At 36.2% G+C, this 17,674-nt stretch overlaps 2 protein-coding genes across 4 annotated transcripts in view; one reads left to right on the forward strand and one right to left on the reverse strand.

Moving 5' to 3' along the window:
* LOC132914055 (tyrosine-protein kinase transmembrane receptor Ror) overlaps nucleotides 1–17,674 on the reverse strand; it is a 356,038-nt gene that overhangs the window by 191,254 nt on the left and 147,110 nt on the right. The gene's annotated exons all lie outside the window — the stretch shown is intronic.
* LOC132914234 (uncharacterized) overlaps nucleotides 15,813–17,674 on the forward strand; it is a 59,412-nt gene continuing 57,550 nt past the window's right edge. Inside the window, exon 1 of one of the 2 annotated variants that reach the window (XM_060973153.1) lies at nucleotides 15,813–16,300. The gene's annotated coding sequence lies outside the window, so the exon portion shown is untranslated. The remainder of the gene's footprint in view (nucleotides 16,301–17,674) is intronic. The other variant, XM_060973152.1, reaches the window with a different exon arrangement.

The raw sequence follows: 17,674 nt of genomic DNA on the forward strand, positions 1-17,674 counted from the left end.
AGGTTAAACGTAGAAGCTTCTACTCGCTTACACTTACCCTCTTTCCAGATCAACGTAGCTATAAATAATTAACTGTAGGCCGAAAATCAACGTTGGATCGTATAAAATAAAGACCAGGGTTTAGATAACGCGCTGACTGCGACGGTGGCCATCGGTGACCCACGTTGCTCAATGTTTTCTGATGTTTAAGATAAGATAAATTTCACAAACAAAAAATTGTTAACAATGTGAATTTATTATAATTTACACCTAAAACAATTAACAGGTCAGTGCTTATATACAAAAATCAGTCTGTGCTCACGCATGACCATCATCAGCCATAACCTCCAAACAAATTATTATAACTTGAAACTAACTTCAATATCAATCAAAAATACTAATTTTCTGAAAAAATCATTCTTCAAATTCCCAGTTCACTCGCCGCTCGGAAAACGTAAAACCAAAAAAAAAAAAGATGGGATACTCAAAAACTTCTACTTCTTCTCTTCGAATGGAAGGCAAGAGTTCCTTCTCAAACAAAATACATTCTCGAGGGAGCGAGAATCGGGGACTACGGTTAAAAAACGATCTTCGTAAATCTCCCTGCAGAGTTCCGCGTGCTCGGATCTCTATTCTCGAAAGATAAAGTCAATACGATAAAAGGAACGAAGTACACGAGCGTAGAAAACGTCACGAAGAATGCCGATAAACCGTCATCGCCGGTGTCTGCTATTGTTCCTGATCGGATCGAAGTTTCCTAGCTTCCACATTTTCAGCGCTGTTGATCCACGTCCTTTTCCTCGGGAGACCAAAGCTGGTAAACGAGCGAGAAACCAGAGAGCAAAGCAGCTTCCTATGTCGCGTCGATTCGTCGCGACGTCCATGGAAACTCGAACGAGATTTCGAGCGGAAAGGTGTACGTTATTTCCTTGCCGATCAGCCTTCGAATTGGTACAAATTTCCGGCATGGTTATTGGATTCAATTGCTTTCGGATTATCCTGCAGGACTTTTGAGAAATTTTTTAAGAAATACCACGGCATCGAGTTTTAGGAAAATGATGCTATGGAGAGTTTCTGATGTTTAGGAATTGGAAAGGTAATAAGTAGATTGCGGATTTTGATCGATTTATAGGAAACTTAAGATCACCAAATATTCAAAGTATAGTGTTTATTATAATATTTAGCGAATGAAATAAATTTCTATTAATTTCTATTTGGTTAATTAAATTTAAATCCCTAGCATTGGCTTTTATGTCCACGATGTTGAAGAATAGAATTGCGTAATGTAAATTGGCTGAAGAATTGCGAGTAAAATAAAAAGTAGATTTTTGAGAAGTTTTTCTATAGAATATAATTTGGTACTGTTCCTTCTGGGAATTGGAATTGAACGAAATTTAAAAAAACACGATGTGCTTGGGAATTATTAAAAATTTCGGTTTTATATATATTCATAAATTATATACGAATTATTAAAAATCAAATACATATCGTAGAAATTTGTAGTACTTCGATCTAGAAGTTTCTGTGCTAATATCAAAACTTAAGGCGAATATCTTGTAGGATTTCTTAGAATGTTTGACTTAAGCGCATCTAGAGTTTGAATTTATTTGAGTTGTAATTGAAGTTCCTCTGAATCAAAGGAAGCTGAAAAATTCTTTGATCATAAGATGTTGATGTTATTCAACGTGATTAAACATGATCCGTTTAAATTATTCTAATTTCGAAAGCGCGAGTAAAAAATACAATTTTATCGCGAGAACAAAAATAAACAGAGAGATACTTCTTCCTCTCCTTCTTCTTCAGTAAAATAATCTGAACTTTTTGATAGTGTGAAAGATCGAAATAACTTTTTGTTTGAAATAACATGTTTAACAAGACTTAAATAATAAAAAAATAATTATTACTAACAAACTAAGTAGTGGAATTCTATATAAATAATTTACAATACAATAAATTACAACTATATATTTCGCAGAGATGATGAAAGTATTACAAATTTAATAATTATTTAAATTTAATTTAAAAAAATTAAAATGGCTATTTATACTGTATACTAATTTTTTATTAAATATATATATTTTTCAATAAATACTCAAATGGTCTCCTTCGTCCGAAACACTCTGTATAGTTATTAAACTTAGTCTAATCACCGTGTAGAATTCAAGAAGGTATCGACGTTCCTCCGGGAACTGCATGGAGGATCCTGTTCCCGGAAGCAACACGGCCGATCGAGCTGTTTACGGGGGATGTCATCCGGTTGCGAAAAAGCAACACAGATAACACGCCGTCGTCAGCGTTCTGCGAACGTTTAACGCGTCGCATTGCGTCGTGGGGCCACCCGCGGCGATCTACGACGCGATCCAGAGTTAATTTGTCGCTTGATCGCCGATTCGTTGCACCCGCGGGATTTCACGGGACGCGAAATTCGCCGACCTCCGATACTCCATAAGGCCCGACGCGGTTAACGAAGCACCATGCGTATCCCTACCCGCTCCCTTCCAATACTTCAAATACGATCGAGTCTAGTCGCTGCCAATATCACGATGATTAATTTGACCGAATTTTACATTTTATTCCATCAGGAAGTTCACGAGAATCATATTTGACAATGCGATAATTTAAATGATTTGGATGGTGGTTGAAAGTAATGATGGTTAATTGCTAATGAAGCGAAGTGTTAGGCTTTAGATTTTATAATTTCACGATGACATATTTCGTGATTTTTCTATGGAAATGTCACTTTTCAGGTTTGCCCCGAAAAAAAGAAACCTCTTCCGAAAGTACGAACTATGGAAATACCATAAAAACCATAGCCGACACCCAAAGCGTAAAACCTATTCCGTTGAAATTTTTCCATAATCATCGGTCGAGAATCGTCTTCCACCCTATTCCAATTAAAAGATCTCAATTTATCCGATCCAATCAGTGGACCTTCTTACGAAGACAATTGGAAAAGAGTTTGCCCGTGGAGTGGGAATAGTTCCATTCAGCGAGAACACGCGTCACCCCCATAAACCACCCCCAAGGGAGGCGGAGGAGACACGGTTATACGCCGTTCGATTGCCGCAATTGCACGGACGGTCGTTTCTTCGTTCGCGACCGTTTGCACGGTGCCAGTAATTCGATATTTCCGTTAGTTTCGTAATCCTAGATTTTCCGAGCCATCTGCCACCCCTGGTAGCAGCGAGGTCAATTCGACAGAGGGTGTGTGAGTTCATTTTCGCGAACCCCTGACCACTTGTGCTTTCCTATTTCTCCAGCAATTACTGTACGAACGTAATCGTACGTAGAGGTTAGGGGAGAAAGATCGTCAGAGTTGGTTTCTTTCGTGAAAAAGCAAAGACAAGAGGGTTGGCGTTGGCCGTTAACGTGGCGGCCTTGTGTAACCTTCAGGCTTGGATCGATGACATAAACTGTAAAATTGGCGATAGAACCGAATACTTTGGTTCTACTAAAATTCATTGATCCACACGGTGCGTGCTTTGTGAAAGTTCGAGGTGTTGACTTAGGTCCAATTTTAAAACTGGTTGTGAAAATTATTAAATTAATTCTGCATATTTAACACATTGTTTGAGTCTATATACATATTATTTAAAAATCTATAACATACTCGTGCATCGAATTAAAAAGCATTATGGGATTATTTGTTTTAAAATCAAGTTAATTTAAATCTGGAGTTTAATGTTACTTGCACAACTGCACTGGAAATGTTGCAACAATCACAATTAGGGCGCGTTTCGTACGGATTTACGGGAAAAATTCTCCTCGCATTATGAGCTCTGTTTCAGCACAGTGGAGACATGTACTCGAGAATTTCTGTCGTCGAAGAGCGCCGTGAACGAGCCACGGTTGCTGATGCGCAGATCGAGAAGTATAAATCAGGATCTAGGCGAGGTACCAAGGACGCGGGACTGGGAAATCTTCTTAGAGCAATTTGTAATACAAACGAGTCGAGCGGCCAAATAAAAGGTTCGCTTATGAAACGTGACGAAGGAAAATGCTCTCCCACTTCCAGTTACGACAAAAACGATCAACATCTCAGAAAGGGGAAAGAAATATAAATTATTTGAGAAATAGGTTGACGAAGAAGGTTAACTCGTCGTGATACAGATTTATGGAAGAAGATGTAGCTTGGTGTAGTTTAGTATCACTAGGGAAAGTAATCGGCCGTTTAGATTCCTTTTTTGAGACGAGAATATTTTTGCATACCATAGACATTAATGTGTGTAATAAAATTATAAAGCTTTGCTGAAAGTTAGAGAGAATAACAAAAAAATGACAGGAAACAGTAAAAACTACGAAAATTGCGAAGAACTGAAAAATATTGTAAATGTTGCCAGAATTGTCGAGAATCATATAAAATGCTAAAAATATGGAAATAAATTTTAGAAAATCACAGAGAGCCGTAAAATATTGCAAAAATCGAGGAGAAGTGAAGAAGAGAGCAGAAAATTGCTAGGAATCACGAAAAAGACAGAAGACTTTGGCCAGACACAAACTGTCTGTAGGTGTTTGGTCGAGCGAGGCACGACGTAGTCGGTCGCCCACGTCGTTTTCGGAGTTCCTGGAGCTGGGTGACAAGGGCCGACAGGATTTAGGATCACCAAGATCCCGAGGCACGTGTAATCCGAACCGGTGCATCGAGTCACGCGATGTAATCGCAGCGTTCTTGGAGCATGCGAATTGAATAAGACTTCGCTGCGTCTACCCGTCGAGACTTGGGACCTGACCTGCCGTGACTAGATATTACACCGGTGATTTATCGTCCCTGTCGTGGTAACGTTTAGTTTCCCTTCGTTTTTCTATCCATTTTGCTGCTTCTTTCGTGTCATCATTTTTATTGTTCCTGCTATTTCTGAAAATATCTGAGAATGAACAGTTAAGCTTCAAACAAAGAGAATAGGTTTAAAGAAGTGGCAGCTATTCTTTATAATAGTATTAGCAGTAATAGTAGTAGTACTTATTTATTAATGTATATTAAGTGGTACATGCAATATCTACTCGTAAGAAATACTACTTTATTTCTGTCATAAATAATTTATCAATTCGTTTGTTGCTGCTTCTTTCGTGTCATCATTTTTATTGTTCCTGTTATTTCTGAAAATATCTGGGAATAAATGAACAGTTAAGCTTCAAACAAAGAGAATAGGTTTAAAGAAGAGGCAGCTATTCTTTATAGTAGCAGTAGTAGAAATTATTTATTAATGTCTATTAAGTGGTATATGTAATATCTATTCGTAAGAAATACTACTTTACTTCTGTCATAAATAATTTATCAATTCGTTTGTTCCTGCTTCCATTAATACACTTGGCTACATTGGTTATAAAACTTTAACAAATTTTGCTTCATCTAATATTTTGTATTGTAAGATATATACGATACGAATGAAATAATAGATTTCTAATAAAATGACTAAAATATGAAAGCAATGAAAGGCATTTAATTTCAAGTGTCCCAATGTATATTTATGGGTGATGCTGTATGTATGTAAATTATGGTATTTTAAGATCCACCGTTACAGGTATATACATACATATTTATTGAAGATTTTAGGTTTCTAGATAGCGACGGGACGATGTTTAATTTTATAAAGGAGATTTTCGGACATTTGTTAGGATATTTTAAACTTTGGTAATACGTATATATGAATTTTTAACATTTGAAATTTTTAACTATTTTAAAATCGTATTATGTTGATATAATGAAACTTTTTCGTATTTTGAATGCAATCAGAATCTTTTTCCTCCACTTATTGTTCATACGTTCTATTAATATTGGAAATTTTCTATTTGAGAATAAGAACTGCTTGGTTAAAGCGGAGAAATAAATTTAAAAGATTGTACATAGACGCAGATAGTACGTTTCGCTACAATAAGACCACCGCGTGTCCTTAATTTACATTTAAATAATGTTTCAGATTTCGTAAACTTAAATAATTAATTGCTTTTGTACATTTAATAATTCTACTTTATATTTGCACATCTTTTAAAAATCCAATATCGCTTTGAATAACGATTCCAAAAGGGTATATGAATTTATCAAAGATTAAACGGTATAATGAATAAACAATGGACATAAATTAAAAGGGGTTTCGGCCAGTGGAAATGAATTACTAAATTTATGGATGACGTTAACTGGCTACTTTATTGATCAATAAATTCAGTTAATGCGCGGTTCTTCGAGAATTCGCGAATCTCTTTATTCTATTTAGGAAAACTGCGGATTATCTTAGCGCAATTTATCCATTTTTTTATTATTTCATGCCCATAGAATATATTCAAATACGGCACATAATAGCTTAAAATATTGTCCGATTTTTTCTCTTTCTCATTCGAATGAAATGTTCTAACAATAAAATCTCATTTTAAAGAAAGGAACTTTAACGAAATCACGTTGGTAGTCAATCAAGTGTCGTACTTCCATCTTGGAAAATTAACAGTTGCTGTAAGATTGATAGAGCATTTGTAAAACGCAATCTTCTCCATCGTTCTAAGCTTTCGGCCTGTCGAGCTTAGGATTCCAGATCAAAGGAGTTTCTTGCCTCGATTCCTTTAATCGAGACGTGCGATCTGACGGGTCACGAAACGCGAGTTTTTACGTCGACTGCAACCACGTAAAACTCGAGCGCTACCTCCGTGTTAACCCTCGCGATTAAAATATTTACTATCTTTCAGTTTTCTTCGTGACAATTTTATAATTCGTACGACTGACTCTTCGAGGGTAGCATGATCAGTCATTAGTTCAGAAGAATTATGTTCTTTATCAGAATTTTTAATTTATCTTATATATACATTATAATATTATATTTATATATATTAAAATCTAAATTCATTCGAACAAAGTTTTTAAATAGAGTTTTTAATAATATCCGGTAAAGTCATCTACATATAAATTTATTGAAAAATAAATTTTTAGCTCATCAGGTATTTTACGTAGATTTCGAGTACAATTTATTTATTAAAATAAAATAGTAGCAGAGTTCAGTATATGTAACAAAATCCACCGCTAGAAGCGCGAGGAAAAATCATGCTGTTTCCTCAAATCGCGTTACGCTCTCTGCGTTCCTTTTGCCTCCTCTAATTTATTGTTCGTTGTGTGCATTAGCTGAAAGTTTCATTAACTCCTATGAATCCGGGCTGCATGTGCCAGGTAATTCCGCGCTCCCGGGCCATGCAATTTATTTTCCATACAATTTTCATGGGTCCTTAACGAGTTTTGTGCTCGCGACGTGAATCGCAATTTAATTTGCTCGCGATTATTACAATCAGTCTACATTACCAAGAATATGCCACGAGCCTTTTGCAATACTTTATCGCAGATGAAAAATTAGTTCTCTGATGAATTTTTTATGACATTGGTTTTACATCACGAACTATACACGGTGGACAATTTTTTTTGGTAGAATATATGACGATTTATTGAGATAGAGCTTTCTATGCTCTCATGTTTTCAGAATGTTAAATAGCTTGTCATTTTTGTAAAAATTTCTCACAGTATCATCAAGAATTTTTTGCATTCTTCTTTTTTTTTTTTAATTACGAAAGTAATGGAAATTTTTGTAGATTTTTATAAAAAGGATGTAATATTTTTCTTTTTTTAATTAATTCCGGACGCCATTCTATTTTAGGGACTGAATAAATTTTATCACGTTTCTGAGAAACATATATACATTTTTTCATACAGAGGTACGATTCATATATTTATATTACGCTATAAATTCATCTAAAGTAGTTGGAAAACAATTTTAATTATAGCTTGCTTTAATATGCAGTCCTTTAAATTATGGTGCTCTCATACAATATGTATTTTATACATAAATATACCCAGTATATATTCAGTATTGGATGTACTTTCAGTATAATGTACTTTGAGTACTCTGTTATCACACGGATCTCAATTAGCTAATATTCTCTTCGGAGATATCAGAAATCAATTTGTGAAGAATCATTATCATAAACTGAATAAACAATTCTAGGATAATTTACTGACTCTGTTATGATGGTGTATAATTTAACATTTATTATAATAAAACATATTTTGCAAAATTGTACAAGTATCTTCACAATATTAACTTGCACAGGCAACATTTCAACATTAATGTCCTTACAGGAAGCCAGCTTTGCAAAAAACGAAAATAAGAATTAACCAACTAATTATATTCCAGCTCGGTAAAAACGAAAAAGTCTTTCAAAAACTACTGCAAAATTCTATTTGTAGAAATTTTACAATTTTGTTCACTTCAAACGTTCTCAAATCCTCTCATACTTATTACATTATGGATCTGTACACTCTTCAATTCGATATGTCCTAAACAGCCTAGAATTTAATTCTATTAAATCCATTACATTGAACTATTACAGATTTATTAGAGATCTCGAATTATTACAAATCTATACACGATGAAACGTTTAGACATACATTATACATCCTATCGACTGAGTAAAACAAGAAACGATGAATTCCATTACACATATAAAACTATTTGCAGTCTGCCAAAAATTCTAAACTGAAGCTGAAACACTTTGCCTAAAACCTGAACAAACATTTGGATATACACAACTGATTCTCAAATCCATTCAAACAACAATCAACGAATTTCATTATAAAAACAATGCGACTGCTAGTTTCGAAATCCATGAAAAATAACATACATTTAGAAAGAAACCACGGAGTTCCAAAAATCCCAAACTGAAACTAAAATTTTGTCTGAAATCTAAATAAACATTTAATTTTATTTAGACAGCTATTTAAACATATACCAGTCATTCAGTATTAAACTCGTCCAAACAATAATCACTGAATCTGATCATGAATATAACGTTACTGCAAATTCTGAAACATAAATTCCTAAAAAAATTGCAATCAGCCAAAATTTCCGAACTAAAGCTAACTTCCTGCTTGAAACCTGAACAAGCCTTCACAATTCAGACATCCAGCATGGATTCTGCCTGAAACCTAACCCAAACCCATCCGAACAATAGCCAACGAACTCCATTATGAACATAACCTCACTGCAGTTGCCCGGAATCCATGGAATACGCGACATTCGTCGACGAATCCATGGGGAATGGACGTTGGCCGTGAAATTCCCTAGGAGCCGGTGATCATGACCGCTTGTCCGAAATTGCTGCGCTTGTGATCGACGGAATATGCATTCCACGCGGCAAAAAATTGCATCTTCCGTGCGAATGCGTATGCATATGCATACGTAGGCCGGATGGCACGCAGGAAACGCGGCATTGTGTGTCCACAGGCTTCGTTTCTCCACCTATTCTGCGGCAGCCAGCTTTTAATTAACTCGTTTTTGTTTGTCCGGCCGCGCATGCTGGAATTCCCGAATCGGCGTGCACGCGAAATTGCATTTTTCTTCGTCGTCATTCTTCGAGCGCCAACCTGTCGCGGCTATCCCCGGGAAATTGCACGCGGAGAGCAACGGCATTTAATCGAGCGATTGGACGTGATTATGAGTCGATATATACTTGCAGGAATTTTTATTGCGCTATGAACAAGGTGACAAGGTAAGGTTATAAAACAGTTTCGCCAGCAAATTAAATTACGTGTGAGTATTGAATGATCAACTACTTGTCCTTCATTCACAATTACGATAACGATTTAACAATAAAACGTCAATATAAATTCTTCGGCTAAATCAGAACGTATTTGTCACGTACTAGTGACTGACTGGTGCGTCTGATACTAGACAAGTTGTTTAGAAGCAACATCTTGACATTTAAAAAATATTTCTTTAGTTGTTATGTTGATTTAATTTAATAAATATTAGACTACATAGTTAATGTTATTAACATTTTTTAAGTATCTAGGATGATAGTATAATCACATATTTAATTCTAAGTCAAAGGGAAAGATAATTTTGATGCGGAATTGGTTAACAGTATATTGAATTTTAAAATTACTCTTATATAAGATGCAGGAAATCTATGTTATGTTTTTAACCTTTAGCCTTCATCTTTTGCCACGATTAAATATACTTGATCATAGATATTAATGTAAATGTAATCACGAATAAATATTTGAATTAAGTTAAAAGTTAGAAATAATTATGCGTTGAATACAATATCTATAAATACAAATAGTTATTTAGGTTTAGATTTAGACCCAATGTTTCTAAATAGACTCAATGAAAGCTTATATAGATCGCGAATTTAATTCGCGTAATCCTTCGAAGACGGATGCACCTAATAATAAACAGACATACGATTCTTGCCAAGGAAATCTCGTTTGTTTAATTTTAAAGAATTTTGATGTTTCTTCGGTTGATATTAAATTTTAATTAAAGTGACAAGAAAGATTCTTCGGAATATTTCCTGGAAAAATAGATAAATTGATTTAGTTAAAGTATTGAGTTCTAATATGTATTAAACATCATATTATTAAAGAACAAGCATGCAATTATTCAATTTTCTATCTTTTCATTGCACTATTCTGATTGACACGCTTCTTCAGAAGTGAATGCATTATGTAAAAACAGAATCGCATATATTTCAAACATTCAAAATCGTGCACAGAAGTTCAATTCACTCCATGAAATCGAACATCTTCAACAATTTCGTTTCATATTTGTGATTCTCCTGATTTTGATTAGGTTTTGGTTGGTTTGTCATGTTTTGTTCCGACGTTTCGTGAACATTCCAGTGCACTTGCTCAAGGTACACTTGAAAATATATTTTTCCTCGGAAAAAGAAAATACTAAGAAAATAAAAAAAGAAGACTGATATTTGTAGGTCTTCCCTGTGAAAGTCAATTGAAGCGAAGAAGCGACGTTCACGAGACTTTGGAACAAAGCGCAATGTATTAACAATGGAAGGAGTAACCACGAGTACCTCGCCTAATTATCATGAAACTTTAAAACCTAATACTTCGTTTCACTTTCGCTTTTCCGCTTTGACTTGTCCTCTACGCTCACTTTCCAAACACTTTCCCCAACACCCACACATAACACATTCGAATCTCTATCTCTTCGTCCCTGAGGAATTGGACTGCGCGGAGACCGGAATAATGAAGCTCTTCACGGTTCTACTATGCGGCACTTACTCGTCGACAGTCCAATTTATAATAGACTGGAACAGTGGAACACGGTGTGGATTTAACTTGTAAATGTAGGCCACCCAGTGACATGTGGACCCGTGTCCGGATCACGACTGTCCGTTTCTCCTGAACGTCGTCCAAACTTTTCTTTTGGACCACCGGATGATTAACCCGGAGGCGAGGGATCGTGAATGATGGAGGAAGCAGCTGCGTTCAGATTTGACATATTTATTCTTGAAACTTGTACGTATATTTACGGTAGTAGATCTGATTCGCGCCGTTGAAATTAGGAGTTGTTAGAAGCAGACGGTTTGAGTCAGTTCGAAAGTGTTTGCTAGTTGCCTTCGTTTTGAAGTTTGGTGATGCATATTTGGAGAATTGGATGGTTTGAAAGTGGTGAAGATTGGGAAATTGGCGAAGGATTAAGGTAATTATCGCTTGGATCGAGTGATTCTTATGGTGGTTTCATGAGCGAGATTTATTAAGATTTATGCTAATTGTGAAATGAAATAAATACGTATTTTACGATGAAAGATTTTCTGTATCTCTATTTTATATTTATTTAATGAAATGTGTCCTCCTTTATGCCAGGGATAAGTCATAGTTTGAAGATTCTGATAAACGAAGCATATTAATTATATTTATATATTGTTATATATATATCGATATAATAGAGAATATTGATAAAAAATGTAGAAGAAAATGTTTTTAATCTTACAAAATTGCATGTCATATTGTTAGACGTAACTTGCATCTGTTAGTAGGTTTCGGTACTAGGATTCAAGTACAATATCCTCCGTCATTATTTTCCGTTCTTATTTGCCTTATATAACTAAAACTAAAATTCTTCCAAATATTAAATTACTCTTCTGAGAGATCATTTATTTTCTGAAAAGTGGAGTGCAATATATTTTGATTCTAATTTAACTCAAAAGTTATTTAAAATAACAGGAAGGAGTGCCAAAATAATCTCGAATCTACGTTAACACCTAGATCATAAACTCAGACAAACGATCTTTAATCCTCCATTAGTATCGTTAGGTTAGAGATCACAATTATATTCACTTATTTCTAATCTTAATTTGTATTTTTCATCCACTTGATAATAAATAAAACCGATAATTTATACCGTGTAAGATATAAAATACAAAATAAAATAAAATTCTGCATCCTAATTTAAGCTGTCATTAATGATTCAACAGAGAATTGATTTGAATCTTTCAGCAAAATTCGATACGCAAGCAGAGGATTTTATGTCTTTAGTATATTACTTTTTTTTCGCACCACAACAATATATTGAAAATGTATTATGCGATACACAACGTGAAAACATAAATTTAAATTTCTTTGATCCAACTTTTGAGCCAAGTTGGAGGCCCAATGTATACTATACATTTCCTTTTGCATTCTACTAACGTATTTTCTTTGATGGTAGGGCGTGAAACGCGCGTTACCACTGTCCAATTTTCATTCATAGCCTCGATCAACGTTCCCGCGTGATTGTAATCATTAGGAATTCTCCGCGTCGCATGTTTATGGATCAACCCTGGTGGAGCATACGAGCAACGCATCAGAACGGACTTGTCCACACCGGTCATTCATAAGTTTATGGCGCGTGAAATGTGCCACAGGAATTTACATACCACGCTCACCGTTCCGCGTATCTTCTACCCGGAACTTAAACGCCGTAACCGCAACACCCTCCGCTGGCACATTGATCACTAGTTACAAACAATACCGTATAATTGTCACGGTGATCGTTGTTCGTCGAATTACACGGATTATTAGCCGATCCTCGAGCGCCTGAATGCGAAATCTGATCAACCCCTTTGCTTCCCGTGTGCAACAATAATGTATTGTTAGAAATATTATGGAAGAAATAGGAGGAGGGAAAGTTGTATTAAAAAAATTATTTCTTCTTGATAGTGAAGTTTAAATTAAAAATGCATACACAAATTGCCGACCCTTTAACACTATACAAAAAAGAAATTTTCACGATCACGAAATCACAAAAAGTCGTATCTTCCATTCAATTCCAACGTATTCATTTATTTTAGACTCTCGTAACTTACAAAATAATTTTTAATTTTTACAGAGATAGTGAGATTTAAATTGAAAGTTTAATTACACGCCGCTAACCCCTCTGACGTATTCAAAGAAGAAAAGTAAATCATTAAGAAATTAAAACTAGACCTGAACTAAAATCAACATGTTCAACCCTATACATTCCACCCACGAAAAGAAAACACATTCTTCACCTAGTTCAAACTTGTCCAATTACTTCAGATTCCCCTAGCTCACGAAAGAATCAATATACAAACAACATCGACAAACAGCATTAATCAAGCCAATTGCCTGAATTCATTCATCCTATCCATCATTATAACTACTTTCTCTTCTCCGCTAACTTTTTTACCTCCTCTTCACAGACCTAATACTTGTTATAGACGGTAGAAGCGAAATGCATAGTTAGGCCATAAAATCGATCAGAAGTTAAAACATTTTTATAGACTAATTAAAGAAACGGGATCCAAACAATTATATGTTATTCTACCTTCAATATTTTGTTAAATATATTTTTGCACATGGTATGCATTGTGTGCATCTTTTCATCTTTAAATTTCCCATCAATGTATAAAAATCCGCAATCTGATTATAATTTAATTGAACAGAAATATATCGATGTAGACTATTAGTTACAAAAACATGAAAATGCAGTCAAATTGTAAATACCTTTGGAAAGCAGCAGCTTATTGTACCTACATGATTCAGTTGGGATAAGATCTCGCATGTTGCTCAGACCGCACAGGGTTAACGATTAATTTGACAACCGCGCTATATCGTTTGCACTATTTGTAAGTATATCTGAAGACCCTCGGAAGGCCACTTAAGAAAACCGATCCACTGTGTGATCAACAACATCGTCGCTTTCCTGTATTTTTCCGAACAGCTCGTGTGACGATCCAACAAGCACATAGGATTTACAGTGTCAGAGTATTATAAAACATATTGTTTTGTGTTATACTATAATTTTGACAAAAATATACCGATATAAATATTTCTTAGAGGAATATAAAAATATGTATGTTTCCATTATGGATATCTGTGAGAAGCAATTAATATGAATAATCAATTAGGATAAAATTTCGAACGCTGTTCAGGGCGCAAAGGCTGAAGGTTTTATCTTACTATATCGGTTGCACTAAGTATACTCGAAGACTCATGGAAGGCCACTTAGGAAAACCGATCCATCGACCCCGTAACCGATCCACGACTGTGATCCAGCGATCCTCCACCTGGTAGGGCGGAACTCGCGTGCGTGTTAGCGGTAAGAAGCGTGCGGAAGAGAGCGAGAGACTCGCCTCGCGGCCGTTCCTCGTTTCTGGGGTAATTTTAGATCGGCAAGATAGCGTGGTACGCGTTACTAATGCCTGTATGTGTGTACACATACATTACGATAGAAGGTGTGTGCGCGAGTGTGTTAGGTGTTGGAGAGAAGGGTACCGGAAAGAGAAAGAGAAAAACAGCAAATGGGGTGGGGAGGAATAACAGAACGTGGAGGGGTAAAAAAGGCGGCGGAGAAAATCGGGATACAGCAACGTTGAACCGTGTTTACGAAAGAGAAAACGAAACGAACGGAGAAGGGGCTAAAAATGGAAAAGGAGGGAAAATTGGTGATCCAAAGTGAGGAACAAGGCTAAGAATCGAAGCAGAAGATCAGGGTGATGATAGTGATGGGACTAAATTCGATTGCCACTGGGAGGACACCTCGTGACTATCGCCGAGACCTAGATTCGTGAGTTTAGAATGACTTGGAACGCGGTAGTTGGATGTTCTTGTGGTTTTGTTGTGGTGATTTAGTGATTGCATTTTTTTTGGAGGTGAGGCGTTTTGTGGGTGTCTCAGTGGAGGGTTGGATTTCTTAATTCATCGAAAGCGAGAGATTTTTATCTGTTTCATGGTGTGATGATGTTATTACTTAGAAGATAATTAATGAAAGGAGATTTTTCCAATCTTTCACAGTGTAGTAAAGTTACGAGCTACCTCGAATGAACTACTTGCGGATAGAGAATAATTAATAACCATCGTAAAAATTGGTTGTATTTCTGATATTAGATATAATAAAATGCGTACTTTCAGCTGGTTGTAGTTAATAAACCTAGACAATGGACGGTTATACATTTACAATGTGTCAAGTGTGAATACAGCAAAATAGACAGGCATGAATTTGTAATATCGAAGTTAAAATGCACGTTACAATATTTATTAATAAAAATGCAAGCTTTACTTTTTTACAGTATTAATAAAAATATGAATATATACGTATAAGATGTAAGGTTTATAGTTTATAGTACTATCATGACATTTCATTGGAGTCTGTCGAATGATACGATTAATCTTAGTACTATCTATGATCTTAGCGTTAAAACGATAAATACGTAATGATAAGGATACTTTTAATAAAAGAGAAGCACAATTGTATAGAGCATAATTAAACAACTAATACAGAGACAGAAATGTGTTTTTCGGTATGTGCAAGTTTAGGGTTGATACAATTTTAATGAAATACAGCACCTGTCCGAAGACTTTCAAACAGAGATATGTTTCAAAAACTCCATCATTCTGATTTTTATGTCATTTATCGAGTATTGCATTTTCCAAAGTGCCAATATCATAACTTTTGTTCCATTTGGTGCTTTACATCTGACAAAAATTTCAAAATCCCGAAAACTCCACTTCAACCTCCGTGCAACCTTCTATTCTCGCTCGAGCCAAATGAAATCACCTCAAACCCATTACTACCAACAAAGACAGCGATAAATTAGCACAAGACAAAGAAAGAGCGTTAAACTGGTGCGAAAGAGAGGGAGTACTAAGAAGAACGTTCGAGAGGTGGTAGAGCCGAGCTTGGGAGCGAAACGGAGAGAGTGAGCGAACGAGCGAGAGAGAGAGACAGAGAGAGAGAAACATAAAAAGAGCGAGAGAGAAGAGGCAAGAGGCCACGAGTCCGGGAGTGAGTGGTCTACTCGAACGCAGTTATGCCGACCGGCTCAAACCGGGTGCCGCCAAATCGAACCCCGGTTCGAATTCCGCACGGCCGTGGCCGCGAGAAGGAAACGCAAGGGAAACAGGAAGAGCAAGAAGAAACAGACGACGAAGACGGAAAAGGGGAAAAAAGACGAAGCAACGAGTTAGAAGAAGGTGGTCGAGAAAGGGTGGTGCGTCGGTGAGAGAGAAACAAGAGAAGTAAGGAACAGAGGGGCAAAAAGAGAGGTACGTCGCGTGAAGAAGCTTCCTGCCTTCCTGTGTACCGGTGTAGAAAAAACAAGGGTGGAAAAGGGAAGGGATGGCCCTGGGGGGGAAAATAGGGAAGGGATAGGGACGCGTTCGACGATGGAGCGACGGGTCGAGAGATAAAAAAGCGAGCAAAAAGGCGAGCAAGAAGGTTGGATAGCGTGCTCCCGGTCGTTAGTGAGGTGCAAGTAAAAGAAGGATGAAAAAGGCATTGTTGCTTCGAGCTGGACCACTCTCGTGTTTTTTGCCTCTTCTCTTTCTTCTTCTATCGTTCGTTCCTTCTTTTTCTATCCTTCTCTTCTTTGTTTCTTCTCTCTCTTTCAATTCTTTTTCTCCTCCTCCATGTCTTTCTTCCCTGTTTTTGCTCCTTTAGCGCCTTCTTTTTTTTTCGAGTCCAGTGAATGTGTGTCGCGTGTGACGCCCTCGTCTTGTCGCGTACCCCGAGGAGCTTGGCATTTTTTTCACGCGCTTTGGAACTCTAAACGCGGTTAAAGCGACTGTCGTGTCTTTTGGAAGAAAAAAAGAGAAACGAAGGTTCGTGGTTTTCTATTCTTTCTTTTTTCATCGTGCGATTTAAAAGAGAGTTTGTGTGAGGAAGGAGGTTCTTAGAAAGGAATTGGATATTAAAGCGAGGAACTGGTGGTACCTTTTCGAAGGTGGAAAGCGTGGAGTAGGTTGTACCTTCGGGGTCGTGGATATTTTCTGCGGCGATGATTCAGAGACGGCCGGCGATCATATGGCTCGTATTTACGACGCGGAACGATCGAGATTCGACAGCGGGAGATTGACAAGCGGGACAGAGGGGACGACAGTGAGTGCGATGGTGTGATTTTTAACACCCCTGTGAAACGTTCATTTTATTTCTTTTTTTGTTAGGTGATTAGATTATTCTTGGACGAGTTTATGCTATGTGAATAGAGTGAATAGATGTGTTCAAAGCAAGTGGATGTCTGTTTAGGTATCGCATATATTTCACAGTTATATATTCTATATTTTTATAATTTCTATGGTCAATCCTTTGTCTGGATTTGAGAGGAAAAAGTTATAATTCAGAATAATTTTTTATTTTAATCTGACATGTAATAATTTGGTACTGGCATCGAAATGCATTAATAAAGTATGATAATACAGTGACACACAGATATCAAACTGAAATTAAAAGAGAATAGGCATACAGGTATATAACTTTCATGGTTGCATGATGTTACAGAGAGTTAATTATCTCGGTTAAAGGATGTTTGAAAAAATTCATGAATTTATGGAAATAAGTATATTTGAAAGATGTTTCCAGATCAATAAGAGCTCGAAAGTATTTACTTGATTATTATTGAGAGAAATATGCGAAAGTCAAAA

Source organism: Bombus pascuorum, chromosome 14 (genome assembly GCF_905332965.1).
Source record: "Bombus pascuorum chromosome 14, iyBomPasc1.1, whole genome shotgun sequence".
Classification (NCBI taxonomy): domain Eukaryota; kingdom Metazoa; phylum Arthropoda; class Insecta; order Hymenoptera; family Apidae; genus Bombus; species Bombus pascuorum.